Below are 27,954 nucleotides of genomic sequence, written 5' to 3' on the forward strand. Positions count from 1 at the left end.
TTAAAAAGATTAACTAAAACTGATTTACTTAATTATTATTAAGAGTTTCTGTATTACCTCATCATGAAAGTCTATGAAACAATGAATTAACAATAGTCCAGTGCATTATTTTTGCTGCTATAGTTCTAGTTTCCCATTTTTTGTATGATTATTGCATAATATTGTTTTCCTGATATATTCTTACACATTAACTAGGAGTTATTGTTATTTAAAGAAATTCAATGTAAGCTTTTTATCTGGGAGACTTTTAACATGCTAAAAACTGAGATGACTTCTGTGTACTAGTAGTTTGATTGTCACCTGGGTAGGTTCTTATAACTTAGATTTATTTTATTGAAATTCATAAAGTCGACTCATCCTCAAATTATAAAGAATTTGTCTATTAAATGGCTACAGTTCACATATAGTAGTCCTATGGGAGATTTCATCCAAGTGTTCACTTCAAGACTATTTAGCAAGCTCTTCTATGACATAAACTTCATTTCTTCAACAAAAGAATGTGTATGTATGCTTGCACACTCATGTGTACACATTCAGTATTGAAGCTAAATCTTGCAAGTTAGAATCTAATGAATACACCACTGTTTCTCCTTCAAGTTCTAAATCAGTCTCTGTTCACAATCATACCATGTTTGCCAGCTTAGTCTGTTAAGTAGAAAATATAGATTAAGATGCTTTCAAACACAATTTAATGCATGTATTTCTAATATTAAGTAAAAATCTTTTAATTATAGCCAAAGTAATATTTTTAACCATGAAGCAGACTAATCAATTTTCCAATATAATTACATCTTTACCACTTTCCCATTTCAGGCTGTGATTTCACACCTGTTAATTAGTTAATCATTTTGGTAGAGTGGTCAAAGTGAAACTCAAATAGACTTTTTAATAATATAAATTGACGTGTACAATTTTGATCTGGGTTAGCTGGTAGATGAATCTAACTTGTAATGGAAAGTACCTCTTATTCAGTTTCCTTTTTTAAAAAAAGCAACCGGTGTCAAGGTTAATGGAAAATTCTTATAATTATGGCTAATGGAAATTTCCTTAAAGTACAGTCCTGCTGTTTGAGAAACTGATTTTACCCTTATTCTGTCTCACGTAATTCTTTTGTGAATTGTAAATTTAACCAGTTAAAAATCTCCATATTCTGGGTATGTTTAGATGATACAATCTTTGATTGAAATTAGTAGGATTAAATTCCATAATATTCTCCTTGCCTTTGTATTTTCTTTATTGCTTTTTAAAACGATTCTAGTCATTACTATGTAATGATATTCTTTAAACTCGTTTTAAATACTTTATACCATGATTACCTTGCTGTCAAATTTTTATTAAAGGCATACATACATTGGCCATTTTGTTACAAGACTGACTCTGTTTTAGTAAAATTACAGTTCTCTGTATGCTTCTTTTTCTTAAAGGACTAGCAATGTGCTTAATGTTCAAGTACCACTATTTCTGAAATGAAGTGTCGTAAGAAATAAAATGTCATTAACTCAAGGAAGTTACTGGTCTGTTAGGGAAATATTCACTCAGACTGCCCTATCACACACCAATTACCTTTTGTTACCCCACTGCCACATCTGCTTCTTTCACTTCAGCTAAGCCCATTGCCCTTTTCATCGTGCCTTGCTTTCTTCATTTGCATGTTTTTCTATGATATCTCATGTGTCTGAAACAGTTTCTCACTTTTATGCTGCCAAATGTACCCTCTATTTTTGTGAAAAATTAGCTTAAAATGTCATGAAAGAGAGTACCATTTTTAGGTATCTGGGCAAGACTTGATGTGTTTTGAGAGCTCTTACTAATGTCCTTTTATATATACTATTTTTCGAGTGTGTGTGTGTGTGTGTGTGTGTATGTATGGTATTTACTTTAGAAAACTTGAATGGTAGTTCAGAAAATATATATACCAAAAGATATAAGATGACTTAAGGCCACAGGAATTCTTAGACTAAAATGTTACTTATACTAAAATGTTACTTACTATGCAATATTTTATTTTTTAAGTTACTTTATAATTTTAATTGTTTTATGATTTTTTTTTATTTTCAATATTTTATTTTTTTATTTTCTTCCCATTTGAACTGTCTTCATTCTAGGGAGAAGGGATAGCACATGGATATTCGTGGTCATGAGAGAGACAAGCATATTTAAGAAACAGCATAATGTCTCATGAAATGGTGTAAGTAGCTGTAGAGACAGTGAGAAAGGCCTGTGGGGTTAGGAATTTAAATATTATTGTATAAACAGGGAACCTGTTGTTAAAAGATTTAAGCAAAGAAATTACATAATTCAATTTGGGAGAAACTATTAATCATAATACAACTGCTATTCATCATTTCAACAATAACTTTCACTTCTCTCCTCATACAAACTATCTTTTCTGACAAAACTGGTTTTCTCGCCAGGTTTATGTTTGCATCATATATACCTTAATTTTACCATTCTTTATCCATAAGAGACACTTATTGTTATTCAAATATTAAAAGGCCAATGACCACCCAAGTCCCCTGGAGCTACATTAACCAATGGTTATCTTCTCTCCATTATCTGAGCTCTTACAGAATTTTACTTAACGGACACAAGAGGGAATGGATTCTTTTTAAACTCCACCCCACCCCCTGACTGCTTTCCTGAATGGAAGCCTTTGGAAATCAGATTTTGTGACCACTAGGCCCTGCAAATGGAACCTGATGACTACCTCCCTCCTCTTATCAACCAGACAGTTTTATTTTGGAATGTAATACATTGTTGAGCAATATCATGAATTTTAAATTGATAAATATTATTACCTCTTGAGGAGTATTTTCACTTTCATGGATAAATATAATTTTGTACAACTATAATATTCCTCTTTAGGAGACATACTTTTGTTTAGACTAACTTTTATCTCATCCATACCTCCAATCATTCTTCAAAAATACTTCCCATCACTTGGGAACTCTTCCCTATGGTGCTTTTGAATCTTTGGTCATAGCTTACTCTCTAGGAAACTCCTAGGAAGCTCTTCAGTTACTTAGGTTTTCTCTGCTGCAACACATTTGTCTTTCTAAGGGACCATATTGAACAGAGTTTAAGGTGACTTCACATTCCCTATTTAAATATGTGTCCCTTAATTGGTCCACAGGAAAATCTTACATTCCCCTTCCCCTGACAAATTCTAGGAATACAGGCTAGTTGTTGTACAGTTGCATCTCTTTTAGCTCATCTTTTAGCAAGATACATCTCAGACCTTTTCGATATATCAAGCAGAGTGGGATGCTGTATATGGTGCACCAACCTCCAAAAGAGAAAATAAAACTGCAGGGAACACATATAAAGTGCTCTGAGGGGTCCCTTTTAAAAGCTGTCTCTCGGGATCTGGGATGACAGTGGGACTCATATAATCCCAGAAGCATGCTCCAAAGAAACCACATCATAATCTCCAACATCCCTAACTTTTTGTTAACATTTTGTTTCCATATTGGAGTGAAGTGTGTAAGAGTTCCCTAAGCAGATTTTTGTCATCTATTTGAACACTTCTGTAAGGGGAACATTTATTTTTGTAATTTATCTCAATGCCCCTTAAGGTCTCACCCAAAATGTATATTTTAATATTCTGTTGCATTAATAATACCTATATTGAAATATGGACATTTAGTATATGAAAATGCATTATTTAAAAACCCTTACATTTCATACAACTATTTTTTTTCTGGATTTTGTCATGTGATTTTTTAATATAGCAGCAGGTTTTAGTCCAGATCTTCCAAGAAACAGTTGCCAAGATGTGATTAAACGTGCATGGATTTGATTAGGTGAAATAATTGTGGGAGACAATATGGAGGGGGTTGAAGAGGACTGAGAGAGCCATAAGACAGCAATAGAAATCAAGCCATAAATTGGGAAGAGAAGAAAGAAAGGTTGAGTAGGAGCATCATAGAGTGCCTTGCAGACTAAGAAAGCTTCGACAAGGCCATCTGGAGTCTTCCTGTCTCTCAGGAAGGGGCCTGCTTAGTATCTCTGCCCTGCTCAGTCATTGGCTAAGCCACAGGAAGCATGGCTGCAATAAAAATGCAGGTGTGGATTCATTCGCAGCACAGCAGCTGGGGTCCTTGCTCAGTTATACTCCTGGTAGTTGGAGTTATGTGAGATTGCCACAAGGATATTTGGATCTTTTACAATACTCAGCATAAGGTAGGCAGCCACTTAGTATATGGTTTTTAAATGGGGGGAATAAACAAACATTGGCGTGATTTTTGGACATCTCCTGTTGATCAATATAAAGAGAAATATTATTGTATAGACAACAGAGATCCACAGGTAAATAAAATGTGTACAAATATTATCTTATTAAGTATTATAATATGAAAAGAGAAAAACAAGCTTGCATGCAGAAAGCTGGAGAGGCACAATATACTTTAAGTTTTAAATTATGGTTTTCATAGTGAATCATACTAGTTATTATTGAAATGTTACAGTTGTCTCCCTTTGTTTTGAGAAAAGTGTTGAGGGTCACCTCTTTTGTAAGTAATTTGACTGTTAATAAATTAGTAAACTTACCTAAACTTCCACATGTTCAGTTACAAAATAGACCATAATACCTGCTCTGCCTTTTTACAATAGTCTAGGGAGGCTTACATTGAATTTTCTTTGAAAAATAAAGATATTAAAATGATTCATAACATGTAAAACACCCTGTCAATAAAACTTACAATTCTTACTACCATAATCTGTATGCTAGACTAAAACATTAATAGTTATATAATCAGTTATTAAAGGGTAAAAAGTCGCTTCCCATCTCCACTGGTACCACCCACATCACGGCACCCATCATTTCTCACAGAATACTATACCAGCTTCCTAAAAGAGTCTTTCTGCTTCTACTCTTATCCTAAATTCCAGCCTCCGCACCACAGCCAGAATGGTCTTTGACATCTTAGATCATGATTCTTTGCTTAAAACATTTCAATGACGTCTCTTAGCCCTTGAAATAAAATCCAGAATCTTTGTGCAAATCATGTCATCAAACAGCTCCTGCCTGTCTCTCGGTCCTCATCTCATTCTACTTTACCTTGTACCAATAAGGCCACAGTGGACTTCTCTAGATTCCCCCAACCTGTGGCCTTTCGATAACTGTTCTTGCTGGTAATATTCAGGCCCTTACATTCAAAAAGAAGAAAAAGACAATTGCTGCTAATGACAAAGTTTAGATAATGCAGAAATAATTCTGTTGTCATAGTGGTTTTATACTTCTGGAAGTTTATCAGGTGTTAGAAAATGTATATGGCAGTTAACCAATTAAACTATGAAGGAGTGGTCACAAACTCTTCCTTCCTATTCTTTTTGGTTAACAGAAGATCTTATGACTTTTAAATTATTCAATAAAATTTATCCTCTTCTGTAATATTTCTGAAAAGAAAAGTGATACCGGATCATTCTTTGTTACAGTTGCTGGGATCTCATTAGTTATAAGTCATGAAATCTGGAGATAATGGAAAGCATTTTATATGGGTGAGAAATTGCATTACAAAGAGCAGTGGGTATTATATGACATATACATAACCTCAGAGGAATACATTTGTAAACATGCTTTTCCATGTAAAATTAATGTGTTAATTTAAATGTTAAAATCATGTAACGCACATAAAATGTTAACGTAATCGTTAAAATGCTGAGGTGTGATTTCTTCGTAGCTGAGCCAAAGAAAACTAAAAAATGCTTCCCTACCCCAGAGCACTTTTTACCAGTGTTTGCAGGATTTGTGTCTCAACTGCTATTAAAATGAGTAAGATTTCTTTTTTTGAGACAGGTTCTCACACTGTCATCTAGACTGGAGTGTAGATTTCACTTGAACTCTTGTGTCCTTGAACTCTTGAGCTCAAGCAATCCTCCTGTCTCAGCTTCCTCAGTAGCTAGGACTATAGGCGTGCACTACCACACCTGGCTAATGTGTTTTTGTTTGGTTTTGTTTTTAAAGACAGGATGTTGTTATGTTGCCCAGGCTGGTCTCAAACTTCTGGGCTCAAGTGATCCTCCTGTGTCGACCTCCCAGAGTTCTGGGATTATAAGTGTGAGTCATTGCACCAAGCTGTATTAATGATATTTAATTGAGTAGATCTCTGACACACTGATTGAAAATTTACTCAAGTTACTATAGGCATAGCCAATCTTGGGGTATACTTCATAGTAAATTTAAAGTGTTTTACATTAAAACATTAAATAGAACATATTAAGAAGTTGGCTCTATAACCATTTTGGAGCAGATATTAAAGTATTTTTAATGTTGGACTTCTGGTATTAAAGGCAAGTTTATAAACAGTTCAATAATTGGACAGGGTCCATATTGATTTTTTTCCTTTGTTATATAATATTACCCACTTCTCCGTCCAGAACTATGTCGTACAGGGTTTGAGAGTGCTGGAAACGTGGTCGCTGTTGTGTATTGGAATGTTGGAATGTGCAAAGACTGAAAGGCTGTCACAGCAGTCAATAAGATCTGAGAGGTGTTGACTAATTGCCTGCTAATTACACAGTAAATTGTCTAATTAAGCTGATGGTTAATTAGGGTACGCTTGCACAGCAGTCTTGTGGAATTTGTGTCTGATGTCTGGGAAGCAGCTTGTATAATTGGCAAACTGGTAAGGACTGGCAGAGAACATGACTGGAAAACTCCCTGCCAGTGGATGACAGAATATGGATTTAGTGGAAACAAAAGGGTTGTCATTTTTGTACTGAAGGTTTTGTTTCAGTTCTGCAGCTATTCTGCAGTGAGCAATTGAGAAATACATCTGAAGCCTGAATTACGTGAGTAAAAGAAGGCTTAAAATGTGCGTCAGAATGTAAAATGTGCTGCTTGCATGGCATGTATCACCTCTGATACACCATCTCACGTTATATTAATCTATACATTGTGTGATTCTACAGTTCCTCCTTTTAACATACATATTTGGCAAAAAATTTAAAAAGGATAATCCCATGCATCTAAAACAATGCCTCTCTTATGAAAATATAAGATAACAACATGACTGATTAGAAGACATTTGCAATAAGAGCTTTGAGTTCATTATTTAATTACTAATTTATATATCACTGCGAATCATAAAAATATTAGAACTGATACAAATATAAGTTTGGATGATATTTTGACTAAATAAAAATTGTATTTGTAATGAGAGCATTTCAGTTTTACTGTTTATGCAGTTTTGTCATGCAAGTGGATTTTGCTTATAGTTTAAGATGTAAGAACAAAATATTTCAATACATAATTAAATGTATTTGATATCTTTGTGGATGTGAGTGGTGTTTTTTTGATGAATTACCTGTAAAATTTGAGTGCCTTTAAAAATAGGAAGTCTAGAAGTTTGTTTTGTTGTTTTGGTTGTTCTTTGTAGCTGAAGAAGTTTAACTTTTCATTTCAATAAGTCACCTATGGCTGAAATACTAACATAAAACTTCACCCTGCAAATAAATTAAACAAATCCATTGGAGAATATAGGTCCTTTACAGATGATGTTAGGTACATACACATTGCCTCTTCATAAGAGACCTGAATGTAAATGATTGCCTCTATTACCATTTGCAAGCCAGATTCTATCATATTTTGAGTATTTTGAAATAAGATTTTGAATAGAACATTCGGTTGCAGTTGTAACAAAGGACCACAAGTTCACAATGACCCTTGGATTGATTTACACTTTTGTGTAAATAAAACATGAAAAACTTTTCAGCATTTCCAAACTAGATTACTAAATAAAAATTGTATTTGTAATGAGATAAGAAGGCCTAAATTAAATTATGGTATCAAAAATTGTTGTGACTTTCTTATTAAATAAAATGTATGTCTGTATGTGATTAGATAGATATGGATGTTTTTTTCTTCCCCCTGTTCTCGAGGAGAATTTTTAGTTGTATATATACTATATATGTTTTTAGATAGAGAGAAATACACATTATGCATTCTCTAAAATGTCTTTGCCTTAGCATTAATCTTGGAGATATATGCATATTAAATGAAAATATTTACTGTTTTAACACAAAAGGTGTTTTTCAATGTTTTAAAATACTAGTTCTCTGACATAAAAATGGATGTAAAATAAAAATATTTATTTCAAGAATGTAGAAAAATTATATTCATTCCATTTGATGTGTAGGTAACAAAGTCTTGGAAGACTTTATAAACAAAGTGTTCAAGATAGCAGAAAAATTAATTTACCAAATTTACCAAAGGAATACAAGGCTAAACACTGGAATTGTTTATTTAAAGATATATCTCCTGAGGAAGAAAAATCAGATAGAGGTCAGTGCTGTAACTCCAACCCATCTATATTTTGATCCACTCAACTTTTCATTTTAGTCCTCTTGAAAATAAATTTTAAAGTTATTTATTATAAGTAATAAAGGTCTACATAAAAGAAATATCAAGTAGATCTATCACTGAAATTAAAGTCTTAGAGAATAACTTTTATAAATCATAACTTGCAAAATAAGTTATTTCCTTATGTTTACAAATAAATTTCAGTGTTATTTTCTATTAAATTTTAATCTATTTCAATACATTGTACATTCAATATCACTAAGAATAAACTTCTGATGTTCTAATCACAAAAAATGTTAAATATTTGAGGTGATGGATATGTTTGAGGTGATGGATATGTTACATAGTTTAATCTTTCTGTGTATTGTATTCAAAAGTCATAACACCACTTTGTATACCATAAATATATGCAACTATAATTTGTCAATATATAAAAAATGTAAAATAATTTTTAAAGTGTAACTGGCTTCCATTAATATGTAGCCATCACAAGAGTGAATTCTGTGTATCATGACTGTATGCAATCATCTGTTGAGAACTTCATGTAATACTTTACTTTGTCTTTTAAATAAGTACACACACAGAGAAAGAGAGAGAGGGAGAGAGAGGCAAAGTACTGTGCGTGTATATTTAGTGTAAAGATAGTTTCTCTTTTAATCCCTTGGAAAACTTTATCCCTATAATTTAAAAAATTCAGAATAAGAAAATATAATATTTAGTGTTCTTAACCATCAACTTCATCTCCAGAATTATTTGTTTTTATAGTTTATGTATAAAAGCCACTCTTTAAAGTCCAGAATTGTTTGTTTTTATAATTTACTTAAAAAATCCATTCTTTAAAGTGTACCCTTTCATGGTTTTTAGTATATTCACAAATGTGTAACCATCAACACTGTCTAACTTCAAAACATTTCTATCACCCTAAGAAAGAAACTCCAGGCTGGACACAGTGGCTCACGCCTGTAATCCCAGCACTCTGGGAGGCCGAGACGGGTGGATCACGAGGTCAGGAAATTGAGACCATCCTGGCTAACACGGTGAAACTCCGTCTCTACTAAAAATACAAAAAAAAAAAAAAAAAAAAAAAATGTATTAGGCGGTCGTGGTGGCGGATACCTGTAGTCCCAGCTGTCCCTCGGGAGGCTGAGGCAGGAAGGCAGGAGAATGGCGTGAACCCGGGAGGCAGAGCTTGCAGTGAGCCGAGATGGCCACTGCACTCCAGCCTGGGCGACAGAGGGAGACTTCCTCTCAAAAAAAAAAAAAAAAAAAAAAAAACACTCCATACCCTTTAACAGTTACTCCCCACTCCCCACATCCCGCAGCCTAATGTATTTTCTATCTCTATGGATTTACTTATTGTGTACAATTGATATAAACAAAATCATATAATATATGACTTTAGTGTCTGGTTTCTTTTATGTATTTAGTATAATATTTCAGGGTATACCTGTGTTGTAGCATTTATCAATGTAATGCTTCATTTCTTTCTGTGGATATACCACTTTTGTTTATCCATTCATTAGTTACTAACTCTTTGTGGGGTGTTTTTCTACCTTTACCTATTATATACATTTCTTCATATGTAAGTTTTTGAGTGGAGGTATATCTATATATCTATATATCTATATATCTATATATCTATCTATCTATATATATATCTTTGGAACATACTTAGGAGTGGAGTTTCTGGGTAATATGGTAACTCTATTTTTAACTTTTTGGGAATTGCTAAACTGTTTTCTAAAGCAGCTGCCCCAATTTACATTCTCACCAGCAATGTATGATATTTCCAGTCTCTTCACATACTTGCCAGCATTGTTGTTCATCTTTTTTATCATAACCTTCATAGTGGGTATGAAGTTGTTTCCCATTATGACATTGACTCCTAGTGTTATTGATAACTAGAAAAAGTAAAAATATGAAGTCCTAATAATTTCCTTAATATAATTATTAGCAATCATTGTGACAACTGGTTAATGTAATTGACAGTTAAAGTAGTTGCCACTTTCCATCTTCTTTTCCCTTGTTCAGAAAGTGTGGTCATCAGGGGCAGTTTGACCCAGTTCTGTTGGAAGCATGGTGTAATAGCAAATCTAAAAATAGAGGTTTGGAGGTACAGACAACTTCCGAAGAATAGCTAGTTATATAGGCTCTTTGCCTTTGGAAGAAAGTGTTACAGGATCATCTATATTCAATGAGTAGTCTCTTACTGTTTATATATGGTTCAAAGGAATGAATAAATATTCCCAGCTAAATTTTGAGCAAAACATACGGAATTAGAAGCCAAAAGGAAAGCATTTAATATACTGTAGCTAGCAAGGAGAAAGATTATTACTCTAGGAGTCCGAATCAATTGTCGTTCCCTGCTCACTTCTGCCCTGCTTGGTAATTTTATCATTCTAGATATAATAGCACAGACTGTGAGTGTTAAAAAAAGACTTGCCTCAGATCTAGCTTGAGTCTAAGAGCTTTCATTTATAGATAATGAAAACTAGTCTTTAATTAAAAGATTTGTTCAAATTCATTTGGATGGCAATAGGGTGCTCTTAACATACTTGGCCCTCTTAGCATTGTATTTTTTATAGTATTTTATACTCTGTGTAGTTTGTTTGTTTGTTTTTATGGATCATGTATTGTATAATGATAAGATACAATCCTGGTTCTCAGAGAACCTAAAATCTAGATGTGATATGCATGATAAAACATGTTATGAGAGAATTAGAAGTGAAGAGCTGTAAAATTACAGAGGAAGCACCAAACCAAGCTAGAGCAAGGGATGCCATCAGAAAAAAGATAATACCGAATGGCTGCCCTGCATGCATAGTGCCTGTCCAAGGAATAGAGAATACATTATGGATCAATAACATGACGGAAATCAGGGAGAAAAAGAAAGCCCAGTAAAAATGGGTGTTCACTTTCACTGGAAGGATGATGCAGTGAGAATAAGAGTTAGAATGGAACCACATAATAAACACTCTTGTTTGTTCACCAAAGAGAGTTTGAACTTTATCTTAAAGGATAATGAACTACATGCAAAGAAGGATAAGACAGGTTTGGATGTGCATTTTAGAGAGGATTCTCTGATAATAGTGTAGAAAATAGTCACAAGAGTGACAACAGATGAACGTGTTCATTGCACAAGCAACTGATAGCAAACTACTGTATTTCTAGGCAATGTGCTTGGGTGTGGAGGATAGAGTGGAGAGGAATATAAGGCCCTATATTCATGGAGATTACAGTGAAATACAGTAGGGAAGAAAACATATTGGTTCAAAGTTGTATCTAGAGCAAAGTGAACCTATTTGACATGTGTAAAAGAGAGTAAAGTAGCAGTCCTGGTGACTGACTGCGTGAGGCTAGATATGAGAAGAGAGAAGTTAGGAAAAACTCTGGTATCTCTGACTTGCCAGCTGTTTTTGTTTTGCAAAGGAAGTGAACATAAGATGAGAAAAACATGGTTACTATATTCTGTGCAGTCACTGAAGCAGGACTTTTCAATATCAAAAGAAAACTGTCAATAAGTACTTTTATTCTCCGACTATAATGATGTCAAATATTTGGAAAGAAAAGGTCAACCTAATAAAGGAACTGCAGTTATTAAAATTGATCTGAAAATGTTAATAATTTTTCAGATGTGATATAGGTACTAATGCAGAGTTCTAAATTTAAAATTCAATTTACTTATTCTAAAATTAGATCTAAAACTAACATAGAAAGGGGAAAAGTTAAATAACAGAACGGGATGTTAAATCAATGTGATTAATTAACTTGATATAAATAACTTGAGTATTGCTATGTTTATCTGTAAATCATTTATCATGGTACCAGCTGTAAAAGAAAATCTGAATCATAATGATAATGATGTGTGTCATCCTCCTACCCAGCAGAGGTGTCATGGCAAATTGTTAATGAACTGTCTTACAGCACTTCACAGATTCAAATGCTAATGTAATAATAATATAATCAATAACAATAAAATCAACACTGTAACAAATCATTTTGATGTGGCTTGGAAAGAGAAATTTGTTAAAACATTGAGTTCACATGAATAAAGTTGAAAAACAATGATTTACCCTTTTAAGTCTGTATTTACATTTTGACTTTTAACTTTCAATGAAGGGAAGAGGGAGCACAGAGAAAGGACACTGCCTGAACCTCTTAAAAGTCTGATTTCTGTAGTCTTTCTGGACATTACAGACATTAATGTACTTATTTTCATCCAACTTTATCTCCCCAAAGTATGTTTTGACATCTCTCTCCTGCCTCTCTGTAGGAGAAAGGCCATAAATCTTAGCGTGCCTACAATGCCCTCTCCCATCTTAACTTTCTCTTACTCTTAATTCCTCCCACCAACCTCTTCCCATAAAGGAGATATAATAACAGAAGCCTTAACATGTTTAAAATACGTGTCCCTTTGGAACCTGATAAAATTTCGCAGACTTCACATGATGTTTTTATTATTCAGTCCACAAACTATGCTTGTGCACATGGATGTGCAGATCACTCACTACTGAAGGTAAAGTTGCCTGTGGGTGCCATGCACAGTCTCTGAAGATGGCTTGTGCTTTTCTGCCCCAGCACTTGTGCATGCAATGTGCTCGTATCTGAAGAGCTCTGTCCAGTATCTTGCCTTTTGAGAATACAATTCATCCTCAGGAGCCAGCTTAGAGGTGACCCACCCTGGAAGCTTTCTTTTATCTTAAAATTGTGCGTATGTGTTTGTGTTTTCTTTTTTGAGACAAACTTCCACTCTGTCGTCCAGGCTGGAGTGCAGTTGCATGACTACAGGTCACTGCAGCCTTATCTCCTTGGCTCAAGAGATCCACCCGCCTCAGCCTCCTGAGTAGTTGAAACTACAGGAGTGTGACACTATGCCTGGCTATTTTTTGTATTTTTCGTAGAGTTGGGGTCTTGCCATGTTGCCCAGGCTTAAAGTTGTGTTCTTATAAACTGTTGGAGTCCTAGAACCACCTGTGTTAAGAGGAAAAAGACAGAAATTGCAATGAAATTCCAAAACTGCCGCTAACACACTATGAAGCCTTTTAAAATGAGATAGGTGAACCAGCTATCAGTCAGCTCTTTTCAATTCTGTCATGCTGAATTTTAATTCATGTTTTTAAGCTGAGCATAGTGGCACATGCCTGTAGTCCCAGCTAATTGGGAGGCTAAGATAGAAAGATCACTTGAGCCCAGGAGTTCGAGGATGCAGTGAGCTATGATCGCACCACTGCACTCCAACCTGGGCAACAGCAAGACCCTATCTTTAAAACAAAAAAATTTAAAGCATTTTAATTTTTTTTAGCATTATCTGTATACCAGGTCAATTTTCCTCCGTGAAACTAGCATTGGGTATTTATTGTGTATATATTATATGTCAAGCATTCTGAAAGCCATATAATTTACATTTTCTCTTTTACTATTAGCAACTCACTGTGGTAGATGTCATAATCTCCACTGCATGGATAAACTGAGCTTTAATAATTTCTAATTCCTCTGTTCTATCTGTCCCTACAGTCATATCTCAGTTCCTTGAACATGGCAGATGCTCAACAAAGACTGAATTGCCCTCTTCTGTCTTGTTACAGTATTTTGCTTCCAGAGGGAAACATGATGTGATTTATCACATAATAGAAATTGATCAATAATACTTTGTTGCTGTCATTTTGCTGCAGGTAGAATTTAGTTTTCTGTAGGTTTTAAGGAAAGAAATGAGAAACTTGTTAAAAGGTTTGCTATGGGCCTCTTTTTAATTACATTATTTTAGGGGACCAGCTTTCTCCCTTATGAGTCCCATAGCTCATGGGACCATGTTCGGCTATTTATTGGCAATCATTGTTTTGTTTTCTCCACCTCCCTAGTCTTCCCTCCAGTAAGGTGTTTTACATCTCATGAATCATTAATTCCCAGTTCTTGGATGAAAATTACTCCATCTGACATTAACCAAGTTTACTAGCAAGATCCTATATTAGGCAGAGCAAATTCAAAGCCAGGAACCCTACAGAGAAGGCAATGACCCTGATCTCAGACCTTTACTTCTTAAATCTTTAAAGACTACAAATAAATTTCAAAGGCAATGAAAAAGTTTTTTTTTTTTTAGTTGAACTTCTCTGGGCTCTGGATTTCCATGGCTTCCTTCATGGTTTATGTTTTAGTACAGTGGTACGAATATGAAAACCGTTAGTACTAGGGGATTATCCTCTCTCCAGTGCTCTCTGCAATATTTTAAAGGTGTCCCAACATTATAGATTGCACTGAAATAATACAGCCTACTTGGTATTACATTCTGTATTCATATTTACTATAAAATGTCTTGCTGCAGCGTATTCCTTAGCTTCCTATAGAGAAGGATGTAATGTACAACAGAGAAGTGCATTTTTTAGAAACACTGAAATGAAAGTTGTTGATTTTAAAAGACATCTTGTCACAGATGAGTGAGGGAGAAAGAGATCAAACCAGCAAGTCTAGCCAATCCAACGTTTCATTCATGCATCTCTTCGGCTTAGTGCTTTCCCCTTCGGTATCATTAGCATTTTCATTTCGAAAAATGACAGTCTGCAGTGGAAGCAGTAAAAATGTTCAACCTGTGGTTTAAATTATTGATTTTTTAGAATATTGAAGCAGTATTTCAAATGGATTTTGTTAGAGATACTTCTGGGTGGGGGGTTTCAGAGGTAATTTGATACCCAAAAGCCTGTATATTTCAAAGAGTTTCCATTTTTTTGAATTTCTTTAGACTCTGGATGATTGGATAAAAATGTTTATTATCTTCAGGATTGTAAGTAGCAGATCATTGCTGCTTGAACTTGAAACATATTTGCAGACTGTGCTCTTCATGATTTATTGGGCGTGCTCATTCGGTGATCAACTGGCAAAATAAATCTTCATTTAGAAACAAAAGCATTTTAAAATAATGGAAAAGATACTATGATTTGCATACATAGAAGGTCAGTAGTCCAATTAATAGCTAGTTTACTGTAATAAAGCATGCAAGGCGTGGTTCTATAAAAATGGATTTTAATGAAGCTCCTCAAATTGTGTTATGCTAATAGGGAGTAGAGTGTGGCCACAGAGATTTTCCTTGAAGTCATTTTAAGTCTCTCGCCACAGTCAATACTTACATATGAACGGAAAATGTTTTGACAAGGAGCAGGAGTACTGACTGCTGTGTGTGTGCTGTGCAGGTAGTTTGCTATTCACAGCATGTTTCTCCTTATGGAAAAAAGCTACTTAAAAAAATTACATTATATCAAAATGCCTTGATCTGCAATCATTCCACAAGTCCAAGCCCTACTGAAGTCAATGAGGGCTTGGAGTGCAAATTTATGAGTGTCTCGAGCTTAATATGTGGAGAGTTGCATTATATTTTGTAATGTCAAATATCACATGGCGATGGGATGACACAAATTTGAAATAAAACCTGATATCCCCCTTCAACAAGTGGAAATGAATTAAAAATACAGTATCAGAAGAGATCTTTTTGAGGCATTGAAACATAAAAGGGAAACCTGCCACAGAATACATGAGATGTATCCATAATAAACCCTGTAACATTTAAAACAACTTGTAAATGCCTTTCCAACGGCAGTGCTACCATGAAAGTTGGTTGGAGAATTGACTGAATTTGGTACAATTGGGGAAAAACATGTTTAATATGATTTTGCAAAACCGTAAGATCAAATCTTTTTGTAAATAACCCCCTTTTCATCTAAAAACTTTAATAGACAATATGATTAAAATAGTTTTAACGGCCTTTAGAGATAGAAGTTTTAAGTATTTTCATACTGTTTATATTGTTATATGTTGAAATTATAGTTAATATAACTGAGGCCCAGAGAATTAAGTAAACTATTCAGCATCATTCAGCTATTAAATATACTAATAATTAGTAATAATTAGCATACTAGTAGTATATTATAATATACTATTAATAATATAATTCTTCCTTGGTTTGTGTAATTCCAGAGCCAATGCTTTTCTACTACACAATTCTGTCTCCTCTTATTCATTAAAGATGTCACTTAAAATTGGCCTCAAAAGCAGCTTATAAAAGAAAATGAAGACATGGAAAAGCAGTGAGCCCTCACAGTTACACAGTGTATACAAACTTTAGTTATTTTTCAGTTTCAAGGGTGAAGCCACTCCTGTCTGCTCCCTTCCTCCATCCATCAGGTGCTTCCCTGATTTAAAACTATTCCTGTGCACTTATGTCCCAGGCACCATGCAGGAATTAACTCACTGAACCTCTGCAACAAATCCATGCAATATATATTCTATTCATATTATTATCATATCTTATTATATTATTAGTGTTATAAAATATACTAATAGTAATAATATAATAATTATATATAATATATTACAAATAATATATATTATTATATAGTATCTATATTATTAAATAATATATCATTAGGTTTATATATTATATATTAACAACTTTTTACATATTTATATATTATATATATTTTTAAGTCATTAGATCATTTTATAAGACATGGAAATACAATTGCAAATTTTAATCTTAGAGGTATATGCAGAATTTTATATGCAATGTATATATTCACTATTTAGTTACATCTTTTAAATACTAAGAAAAATAGCAAATCACCTGCTTACTAAAGAAGAGCAAATATAGGAAAATAAGTGTTTAGTGAAAGGTCTAGCCATCTTCTATGCTTGCAAATCAAGTTTTTTTTTTTTTTAGCATTACATTTCAAGGCAATAGTATTACAAAGTCTAAATCTTAATTTATTCAGAGAAGAAATAAATTGAGGAATTCCACTTGATTGCAGATATTAAACAGTTGTTGGCAGCAGACTTTTCCACTCATGTTATGCTTCTTGAAACTGTACACCTAAGTTCACCTTCTGGTGGGGACCCTGATGTAGCAATTTGCTTTTTTATTTTTTCTTTTCTTTCTCTTTTACTTGAGATTAAACATCCAACATTCCCTGAGATGCATCCTCGTTTTGCCTTCTCTCTGCAGCCTCTAAATATAAATAATATATACTATATTATTAATAGTATATTATAATATACTGCTAATATGCTAATTATTATAATTACTAATTAGTATATTTTAATACAGTGTACTATTATAGTATAAAATTGGTATGTTATATAATACTTATACAATTATTAGTGCATTATACTAATGTATATAATTGTAATATATAATATATATCAATAATATATGATAATATATACTGTGTAATATATATTATACATATACAATAATAATTATAGAATAATATAACAGAATGCATTTATTAATATAGTATATATACTATATATACTATATATAGTATATGTACTATTCTATATATAAATAGAATATATTTATTCTATGTTATAGAATAACACTAAGTATATATTTAGTGTTAATATATTTATATAGTATAAATATATACATAGTATAATATAGTATAAATATATACATAGTATAATATATTTATTCTATGTTATATTATTAGTAGTATAATAAAGGATGAAGGCATGAGACAGAATGATTGTTCTTGATAAAACTGTTAGTGGTATAGCAGATGAGATTTCTACTATAAGGAATTGTCAATATTCAGTGATTTGATGATGACAGTGACAGCTTATGGGCCACTTATTATGTGGCAGGCAGTATTCTAAGCATCTTTCATATACCATTTCATGTAAGTTTTCATAGTAGCACTATGGAGTAGAGGTAGTATAATTATTAACACTTTATAGGAAGGAAGCTGAGTCACAAAAGGGTTAGTGACTTGTGCAACCAGTAACACATAGTTGTTTATTTGGTGTAATGATGAAAATACTAAATACATTTCTTAACCTCTAGTGAGTACTCAAAAAATATTATAGGTATTAATGTTAAAGAGCAATAATCAAGTATTAATAGTCATTGAATGAATAACTAATGAATAAAGCCCACCTCTGCAATTTACTAGCTATGGGATTTTGTGCCAGTTTTATTTAAAATGCTGTTTGTTTTCTTATTTGTAAAATTATTATAATCAAACAGAAATATTGTAATTTACTGAGTTCATGCATGTTTCAAGTACTCTTGTAGCATGTAACAAAAGTAAAACTTTGGCAAGTAGTCAGGGCATAGCAAGTACTCAACAAAGACTATTATTGTTAATGTAGCTTTTCATTCTCATTTTAATAGGACAGGAGTAACCAGGACAATAACCACAGATCAAGGCTGTGGTGTGTCCTGGTGTAAGTGTACCATGTGTATTGTCTACCACAAATATTGATGTTGGTAAAATTTGCCAATCTTATGAAAATTTTCCAGTATTACTTTTATTCCTTTGTGTATTTAGATCTAGACAGTGTATATTTAGGTCTAGACAGTTTTATCACATGTAGTGATACTGAGGATGGAACCCTCTAGGAGTATTGTGTATAGGTGAGCATGACTGGTCAACATTTTCCTACCTTTGCTGTGCTATATTCATCATTCTTTAGATTTGAGCTTTTTGCCTTAAGTTCAAGGTAGGAACATGAGCTCAGGTTTTAAACCTGGTGTGCTTGCTTAGTGTAGCACATACCAAAACTTCTGTGGTTCCCTGAAAATATATTTTTCCTCACAACGATTACTCCTAAAAGCAGGGTTCCTGATATCAGTGAGTGTAAATAGTTTAACAAAGCTGTGGGTTATCTCTTCAGCTACATTTTTTGTACTCAAACAGTGGAGATGATGCAGGTCAGGCAAGTCCCCAAACTGGGGCTCAGCCCGGGAGGGTTCTTGGCTTTGCCTAGGAAAGATTTCAAGAGCAAGCCAGAGGTGTTAGTGACTTTTACTGAAGCTACTTTTACTGAAGCAGCAGTGTACAGCAGCAGCAGAGGTACAGCTCGTTGTGGAGCAGGGCTACCCCATAGGCAGTGCCCAGAGCAGCAGCTGAGAGACAGTTCTGCAGTCATGTTTATACCCACTTTTGAGTACATGCAAATTAAATGGCAGATTATGCAGAAATTATCAAGAAAAGGGTGGTAACTCCTGGATTGTCGGGTTGTTGCCATGGAAAGGGGCGGTAACGTTTGGCTGTTACTATGGCAATGGTAAAATGACATGGCACACTGGCGGACATGTCTTGTCTTATGGAAAGCTGCTTCTGCCCTGGCCCTGTTTTAGCTAGATCTCAATTTGGTCTGGTGTCTGAACCCTGCCTCCAGAGTTGAGTCCTGCCTCCTACCTCAGTGTTACCTAGTTATAGCCATGATTCTTCTGACTTTACACTTGTAGGTTCACAGTACTTTGAGGTTAGCTTATAAAGTACAGATTAAATTTACCAGAGCACAAATATTGGATTAATATGATTTGCCAATCTCATGAAGATTTCCTTGTTTTACTTTTATTGCTTTGTGTATGTGTGTGTGCATATGTAATTATATGCAGTTTTATCACACGTGTAGGTTCATGTATTTACCACACAGCCAATATAAAGAACAGTTCTCTCATCACAAGCAACCCTCACATCACCTTTGGTAGTCACACTCACTTCTGTCCCCTCACTCTCTGCATTCCTAACGCCTGGAAACCATAATCTGTTCTCTATCTCTGAAATTTTCTAGTTTCAAAAATATTGTATAAATGGATTTATACGTGTGTAAACTTTTGAAATTGGCTTTAAAAAAAAAATCAGCATCATACCCTTGAGATGCATCCAAGTTTTTGCATATGTCAATAGCTAGTTCCTTTTGTTTTTGCTGATTTGTATTCCACAGTATGTATATACCACAGATTGCTCAGCCATTCATTCACCTGTTGAAGGATATCTGGGGTATTTTCAGATTTTTGTTACTACAGATAACAAATTGCTATGAAAATTTGTGTACTCCTTTTGTTTGGACATAAGTTGTCATTTCTCTATGATAAATACAAGGGAGTGCAATTAATAGGCCATATGGTAAGTATATGTTTAGTTTGATTAAAAAGTGCCAAACTGTTTTTCAGAATGGCTCTGACATTTTATATTCCCACAAGCAATGTATAAGTGATCTAGTTTTTCCACATTCTTGCCAGTACTTAATGTTGTCACTTGTCAGTATTTTAAAAAATTACTTTAGCTGTTCTCATATGCATGTTATGATATCTCCTTGTGTTTGTTTGTTTGTTTGTTTGTTTTTGAGACAGAGTCTCACACTGTGCCCAGGCTGGAGTGCAGTGGCGAGATCTCAGCTCACTGCAAGCTCCACCTCCAGGGTTCATGACATTCTCCCGCCTCAGTCTCCCGAGTAGCTGGGACTACAGGCACCCGCCACCATGCCTGGCTAATTTTTTGTATTTTTAGTAGAGATGGAGTTTCACCGTGTTAGCCAGGATGGTCTCGATCTCCTGACCTCGTGATCCACCCGCCTTGGCCTCCTAAAGTGCTGAAATTACAGCCATGAGCCACCGCGCCCAGCCTCATTGTGGTTTTAATATGAATTTCTCTAGTATGTAATGACATTGAACATCTTTTCACATGCTTATTTGCCATTTGTATATCCTCCTTAGTAAAATTTATCTTTCTCCATATGCTTTTTTGTTTGTTTGTTTGTTTAAGTAAATATCCTAGAGGTCACTCATTAATAGAATATGAAGATATTTCTTTGTCTTTGTTTCCGCTGATGTATAATTTTCCATTGTGTGGATATACCAAAATACTATAATCAATTATGTACCAAATTGGTCATCTTTAATTTCAGGTGGTTCAATAAATAAATATCCTTGTTTAAGAAAATTAATCAAGTTTTAGCTTTTTATTTCTTAGAAAGTATGTGAAATATGACCTAAGCGTACAGATGAAATGATTCAAAGATGACTAATCTCCAAAACACCGTATTTTTAATATTTGCATGGCTATTTCTGTTTTATCTTTTTTTTACTAATTAATTAATGCTTGCTATTTTAATGATGCTATTTAGTAACTTTGGAAAATAATCAAGTTGATAGGGAGAGAAATTCTGTATTTATGTTTAGAAATAGCTTATATAAAAAGGAAAACTTCACTCAATTCTAGGAATTTTCAGTAGCCTAGTGTTTTAAATACTGAGTTATAAATACATGTAATAGATAAGAACAAAAGTAAATGTATTAATGAAAATATCCCATTGCCTTTGGAGTTTTAGAAATTCTGAATTAATTATAAATTCATATAAATTTTGAATTGGATAGCACTAACAGAGATATACCGTCCCATTCTTTACAGAAACGTTACATTTAAAGAATTCCGAATTAAAGTGATATATCTGGGTAATGGATATGGAATGAGTAAAAGTCTCTTAAAACACCAACATCTTATACTGATTTATGTGATATAAATTCTATACTCTCTAACCATAATCTCCATGGCTTAAGTTCTATATTATTTTTCCAATCATTAGAACCATGAAACTTATGAACGATCTGTCATAAAGTTTTGAAGGCCCCAATTTTTATTTTATTTTTATTTTTATTTTTATACTCTAAGTTCTAGGGTACATGTGCATAACGTGCAGGTTTGTTACATATGTATACTTATGCCATGTTGGTGTGCTGCACCCATCAACTCGTCAGCACCCATCAATTCATCATTTATATCATGTATAACTCCCCAATGCAATCCTTCCCTCCTCCCCCCTCCCCATGATAGGCCCCAGTGTGTGATGTTCCCCTTCCCGAGTCCAAGTGATCTCATTGTTCAGTTCCCACCTATGAGTGAGAACATGTGGTGTTTGGTTTTCTGTTCTTGTGATAGTTTGCTAAGAATGATGGTTTCCAACTGCATCCATGTCCCTACAAAGGACGCAAACTCATCCTTTTTTATGGCTGCATAGTATTCCATGGTGTATGTGTGCCACATTTTCTTAATCCAGTCTGTTACAGATGGACATTTGGGTTGATTCCAAGTCTGCTATTGTGAATAGTGCTGCAATAAACATACGTGTGCATGTGTCTTTGTAGTAGAATAATTTATAATCCTTTGGGTATATACCCAGTAGTGGGATGGCTGGGTCATATGGTACATCTAGTTCTAGATCCTTGAGGAATTGCCATACTGTTTTCCATAATGGTTGAACTAGTTTACAATCCCACCAACAGTGTAAAAGTGTTCCTATTTCTCCACATCCTCTCCAACACCTGTTGTTTCCTGACTTTTGAATGATTGCCATTCTAACTGGTGTGAGATGGTATCTCATTGTGGTTTTGATTTGCATTTCTCTGATGGCGAGTGATGATGAGCATTTTTTCATGTGTCTGTTGGCTGTATGGATGTCTTCTTTTGAGAACTGTCTGTTCATATCCTTTGCCCACTTTTTGATGGGGTTGTTTGTTTTTTTCTTGTATATTTGTTTGAGTTCTTTGTAGATTCTGGATATTAGCCCTTTGTCAGATGAGTAGATTGCAAAAATGTTCTCCCATTCTGTAGGTTGTCTGTTCACTCTGATGGTAGTTTCTTTTGCTGTGCAGAAGCTCTTTAGTTTAATTAGATCCCATTTGTTAATTTTGACTTTTGCTGCCGTTGCTTTTGGTGTTTTAGACATGAAGTCCTTGCCCATGCCTATGTCCTGAATGGTACTACCTAGATTTTCTTCTAGGGTTTTTATGGTATTAGGTCTAACATTTAAGTCTCTGATCCATTTTGAATTAATCTTCGTATAAGGGGTAAGGAAAGGATCCAGTTTCAGCTTTCTACTTATGGCTAGGCAATTTTCCCAGCACCATTTATTAAATAGGGAATCCTTTCCCCATTTCTTGTTTCTCCCAGGTTTGTCAAAGATCAGATGGCTGTAGATGTGTGGTATTATTTCTGAGGACTCTGTTCTGTTCCATTGGTCTATATCTCTGTTTTGGTACCAGTACCATGCTGTTTTGGTTACTGTAGCCTTGTAGTATAGTTTGAAGTCAGGTAGCGTGATGCCTCCAGCTTTGTCCTTTTGACTTAGGATTATCTTGGCAATGCGGGCTCTTTTTTGGTTCCATATGAACTTTAAAGCAGTTTTTTCCAATTCTGTGAAGAAAGTCATTGGTAGCTTGATGGGGATGGCATTGAATCTATAAATAACCTTGGGCAGTATGGCCATTTTCACGATATTGATTCTTCCTATCCATGAGCATGGTCTCGCTCTGTCGCCCAGGCTGGAGTGCGATGGCGCGATCTCCGCTCACTGCAAGCTCTGCCTCCTGGGTTCACGCCATTCTCCTGCCTCAGCCTCCCCAGTAGCTGGGACTACAGGCACCCGCCACCTCACCTGGCTAAATTTTTTTTGTATTTTAGTAGAGACGGGGTTTCACTGTGTTAGCCAGGATGGTCTGGATCTCCTGACCTCATGATCCACCCGTCTCGGCCTCCCAAAGTGCTGGGATTACAGGCGTGAGCCACCGCGCCCAGCCTGGAGGCCCCAATTTTCAACAACAAAAATGTGTGTCTATTATTTTATACATAATGGAGTATAGTACAAATGAAAAATTGAGTATTCTCTTCAGCCCTTAAAAACTGCAAAATGGGAAGCCAATGTAATTTATTAATGTACTCAAATAGATTCTATCCTTTTACAAGTAAATCACAACTGCACTGTTATATTATCCATGAACTTAATTTCAAAAACAAGCATTTAAAAAAATTATACATTAATTAGTCACTGGATAGACAATAACAACATTATGATGTACATCTTTAAAATTATGAATTGTCACGTAATCTGGATATGTGGGGTTGTACATAACTAGTAATATCTTTTAACTAATACATTGTATTAACTTCCTGTTAAACACAGTAGTTTTATCATACTTCATACTTATTCTCCTAATCTCTATTCCATTTCAATATTGCAATATCATTCATTTAAATAAATTTTTTTAAAACTATAGTATATATGCAAACTCACAATGGCAGACATATCAGGAGACTGAACATAGTAAAGGATGCCAACAAAATATGAGAAGACAGAAAATGAATGTACTAATTGTAAGTTATATAGCCAACTGAGGATATCTGAAACTCTCTGGGGGCAGCCTTGTAGTAGCTTCAAGTCAATATTAGCTAAAGAATTTTGCAGAGGATTAGCAATTATATTCCTGAAAATGAAACTGGAAAATGAGCACATGTATTTGCAAATGAACAAAATAAAACTAGAAATCAAAATTAATTTAAAAATACGATGAACTGATTAAATAGCTAAAGAGAAAAGTAGTGATCTGAAGAAAGGAGACATAAAATATGAATAAAATATGAAATGACATAGAAAATACAATGAGAAGTTCTAAAGAAGAGTATGTCAGACTGGGCACAGTGGGTCACACCTGTAATCCCAGCACTTTGGGAGGCTAAGGTGAGTGGATCACCTGAGCTCAGGAATTCAAGACCAGTCTGGCCAACATGGCAAAACCTCGCTTCTACTAAAAACAGAAAAATTAAGCAGGCATGATGGTGCACTCCTGTGGTACCAGCTACTCTGGAGGCTGAGGCATGAAAATTGCTTGAACCCGGGAGGTGGAGGTTGTGATGAGCCAAGATTGATTGCTCCACTGCACTCCAGCCTGAGCAACAGAGCAAGACTCTGTCTAAATAAATAAATAAACTATAGTATGTCAGAGTTCTAGTAAATAAACAAAATAGGGAAGATCCAATACAAAGAAATTAGCTGAGACTGTCCAGAAATGTTGAAAGACCTAATGTATACATTGAGGAAGCTCAATGAATCTCAAACAGAATAAATGAACAGAAACTCTTCATTACACTCATCATAGTGAAATACCAGAAAATCAGAGACAAAGAAAAGACCTTAAAAGTAGCCAGAGAGAAAAGAGATGGTTTAAGGAAATTCCTTGACATAAAGACAGAGACCACAATAGTCTGACATAAGAAATGAATTCATAGTTACCTGAGTGAATACAGTGAGCAAAAAAAAAAAAAAAATAATCAATACAGAGAAATAGTACAATATACTAACTCCATGAATAAAAATATAATTCCATTAAAATTGACAAATCAAAGAAGAAATATTACAACTGTGACAGTACAAAGTAAATATGTATTTTAAGAGTTGAAAGGGACAGTTGTGAACATCTTTCAGAAAGAAGAACAAAATGACAGAACTGAAAATAGGAAAGAAAGAAAAGACAGGAAAAGTAGAGACTGTCAAAATAATAGCTCCATATCTTTAAAACAGTTGTGCTACATGGAGAAGTTAGAGCCAATAAAGAGGAGGGAATTTCCAACAATATAAAATGAGAAGATGTCCCTAGAAATGAAGAGCATGGTGGCCACAAGAGCACAATGATATAAGAAAGACCCACACCAATATTTATCGTCTTCAGATTTCTAAACATGGATTTCGGAAGATCCTAGAAAATTCTAGAGTGAAAATAAGCAAGCCGTCGATAAAGAAAGGAAAAACCCAAAAAAGCAACACTGGAAGTTAGAACACAATACCTCTGAAAATCTAAGGCAATTTTTTTTTTTTTTTTTGAGACAGTCTCACTCTGTCACCGAGGCTGAAGTGCAGTGGCGCTATCTCAGCTCACTGCAACCTCCACCTCCCCCAGGTTCAAACGATTCTCCTACTTCAGCCTCCTAAGTAGCTGGGATTACTTGTGCAAGCCGCCACACCCAGCTACTGTTTGTATTTTTAGTAGAGACAGGGTTTTGCCATGTCGGCCAGGCTGGTCTCAAACTCCTGACCTTAGGTGATCTGCCCGCCTCGTCCTCCCAAAGTGCTGTGATTACAGGCGTGAGCCACGGGGCTCGGTTGGAATTTATTTTTAATATCAAATTCTATATCTACCAAAATATCAGTCAGATGTCATGTCTTAGTTCCTTCACTTTGTGCTTCTACAACAGAATATCTGAGACTTGGTAATGTATAAAGAAGAAAAAAATTTTTTTTTTCCACAGTTCTGGTGGCTAGGAATTCCAAAATCAAGAAATCACCATCTGCTCTGGTGAGGGCCTCCTTGCTGTGTCTTTACATGGCAGAAGAGAGAAGGGCAGGCAAGCTAGCTAGCCCAATGCTGCTTGAAGCCTCTTTCAGTCTCTTTTATAAGAGCCTTAATCCCATTCACGGGTAAGGAGACCTGCTGGCCTAATCACTTCTTAAAAGCCACATTTCTTTTTTCTTTTTTTCTTTTTTTTTAGATCCAGAATATATGTGCAGGATGTGCAGGTTTGTTATGTAGGTAAACTTGTGCTATGGTGGTTTGTTGCACCTAACAACCCATCACTTAGGTATTAAGCCCAGCATGCTTTGGCTATCTTCCCTAATGTTCTCCCCACCAACCCTGACCCTCCCCCGACAGGACCCAGTCAGTGTCTTTTCCTTCCCTGTGTCCATGTGTTCTCATTGTTCAACTTCCAGTTATAAGAAACGCTATGACATTGGCAACGCCTGAATTTTGGAAGGGACCCATTCAAACCTTAGCAAGTGCAGATAAATACATTTACTTCCCATGAGCCCTTTCTCAGGAAGCAACTGGAGAGTATGCTCATCTGAAACGAGCAAATAAATGAAGAAAGCCAACACTGGACTGCAACAAAAAGACATTCTGATAGGATTGCAAAAGAAATTTGAGGCTAAGAATTATGCAGTATACCTTGAGAGAGCAGTCTGGGATCAGGTAACCAAGAGCTAGAAGGAATTTCTCAGGAAACAGAGGAAACTGCTCAGTTATCTGATAGCTTTGACTTTGTGGAAAGTCAGATTACGAGCCATTTTATGAAGTTACCATGATCTGTGGGAAGACAGCCTGTGATTCGGGAAAAGCCGAGTAAATGAAAGAACATTTAAGTTGGGGTGAGAGTGAAATGAGAGAGCAGTACAAGAAATGAGATTACAGACTGCTATTTGGTTCTGTTGTGACCAGTATTTATATAGCTACAAACATAAAATATAATGAGTTTAGATTTAACTGAAAATGTGGTAAATATTTTAGGAAGTTTGAGGAGAATAAATGTGCTTGAGAGGTTGTATGAAAGAGCTGAAATCTTAGCTTCCATCATAGGAAGTTAGGGGCAAAGGCAGAGGTGGGGTAAGGTGGGGTGGGAGTGCTTTCTCTGTACAAAAGTAACTGGCCTATTCTCAGTATCCACAATCAACACAGAAATGCTGACTGTTCTCTTTAATGGCTACTCATAGTATAAAAACTAAATTTGCTGTCTTTGATTCCCAATATAATAATAAAAGTGCTTCCTTATTATCACTAATGAAACTGGCCTGGATGTATCATTTTATCCAAACAAGTTCTTTAGCCATGTGTACCTGAACCTGATTCAGCCCTTACTTGAATAAAAGAGGTAGAATTTAAGTATACATTTTCTACGTTAGCACTCTTATGGAAACGGTATCTTTCCTTCAAGTTCTTCATCCTAAATAATATAATGATGTCAGTCAATACTTATAGAATTGTAGCAATCTTAAACTCTAGTGGAGAAAGAAAAATACAGGTGTTTATGATGTGACATTGATTTTAGTAGTTCATCCTTAGTGGAAAATGTAATTGAATATGTGTTCAGATGGATAACACCACTTTAAAGGAGGAATAAGTTTAATGCAATGGGAAGAACTGGATACATCCACATATTAAATAACTGTATAGTTCACTGATTGACAGTAAGTCTTTGTATCTAGGATTTGTTATATATACCCCTTAGACTCCTCTTTCAATACCAGCACTACACTTGTTCAGTTGTTGTCAAGTT

The 27,954-nt window shown here is 34.8% G+C and overlaps 1 protein-coding gene across 5 annotated transcripts in view; it reads left to right on the top strand.

Moving 5' to 3' along the window:
* Nucleotides 1–27,954, top strand: part of DPYD (dihydropyrimidine dehydrogenase) — an 881,134-nt gene that overhangs the window by 439,189 nt on the left and 413,991 nt on the right. The window lies entirely within an intron of this gene.

The sequence above is a fragment of the Trachypithecus francoisi genome, unplaced genomic scaffold (assembly GCF_009764315.1).
Source record: "Trachypithecus francoisi isolate TF-2019V2 unplaced genomic scaffold, Tfra_2.0 Lachesis_group5, whole genome shotgun sequence".
Lineage (NCBI taxonomy): Eukaryota > Metazoa > Chordata > Mammalia > Primates > Cercopithecidae > Trachypithecus > Trachypithecus francoisi.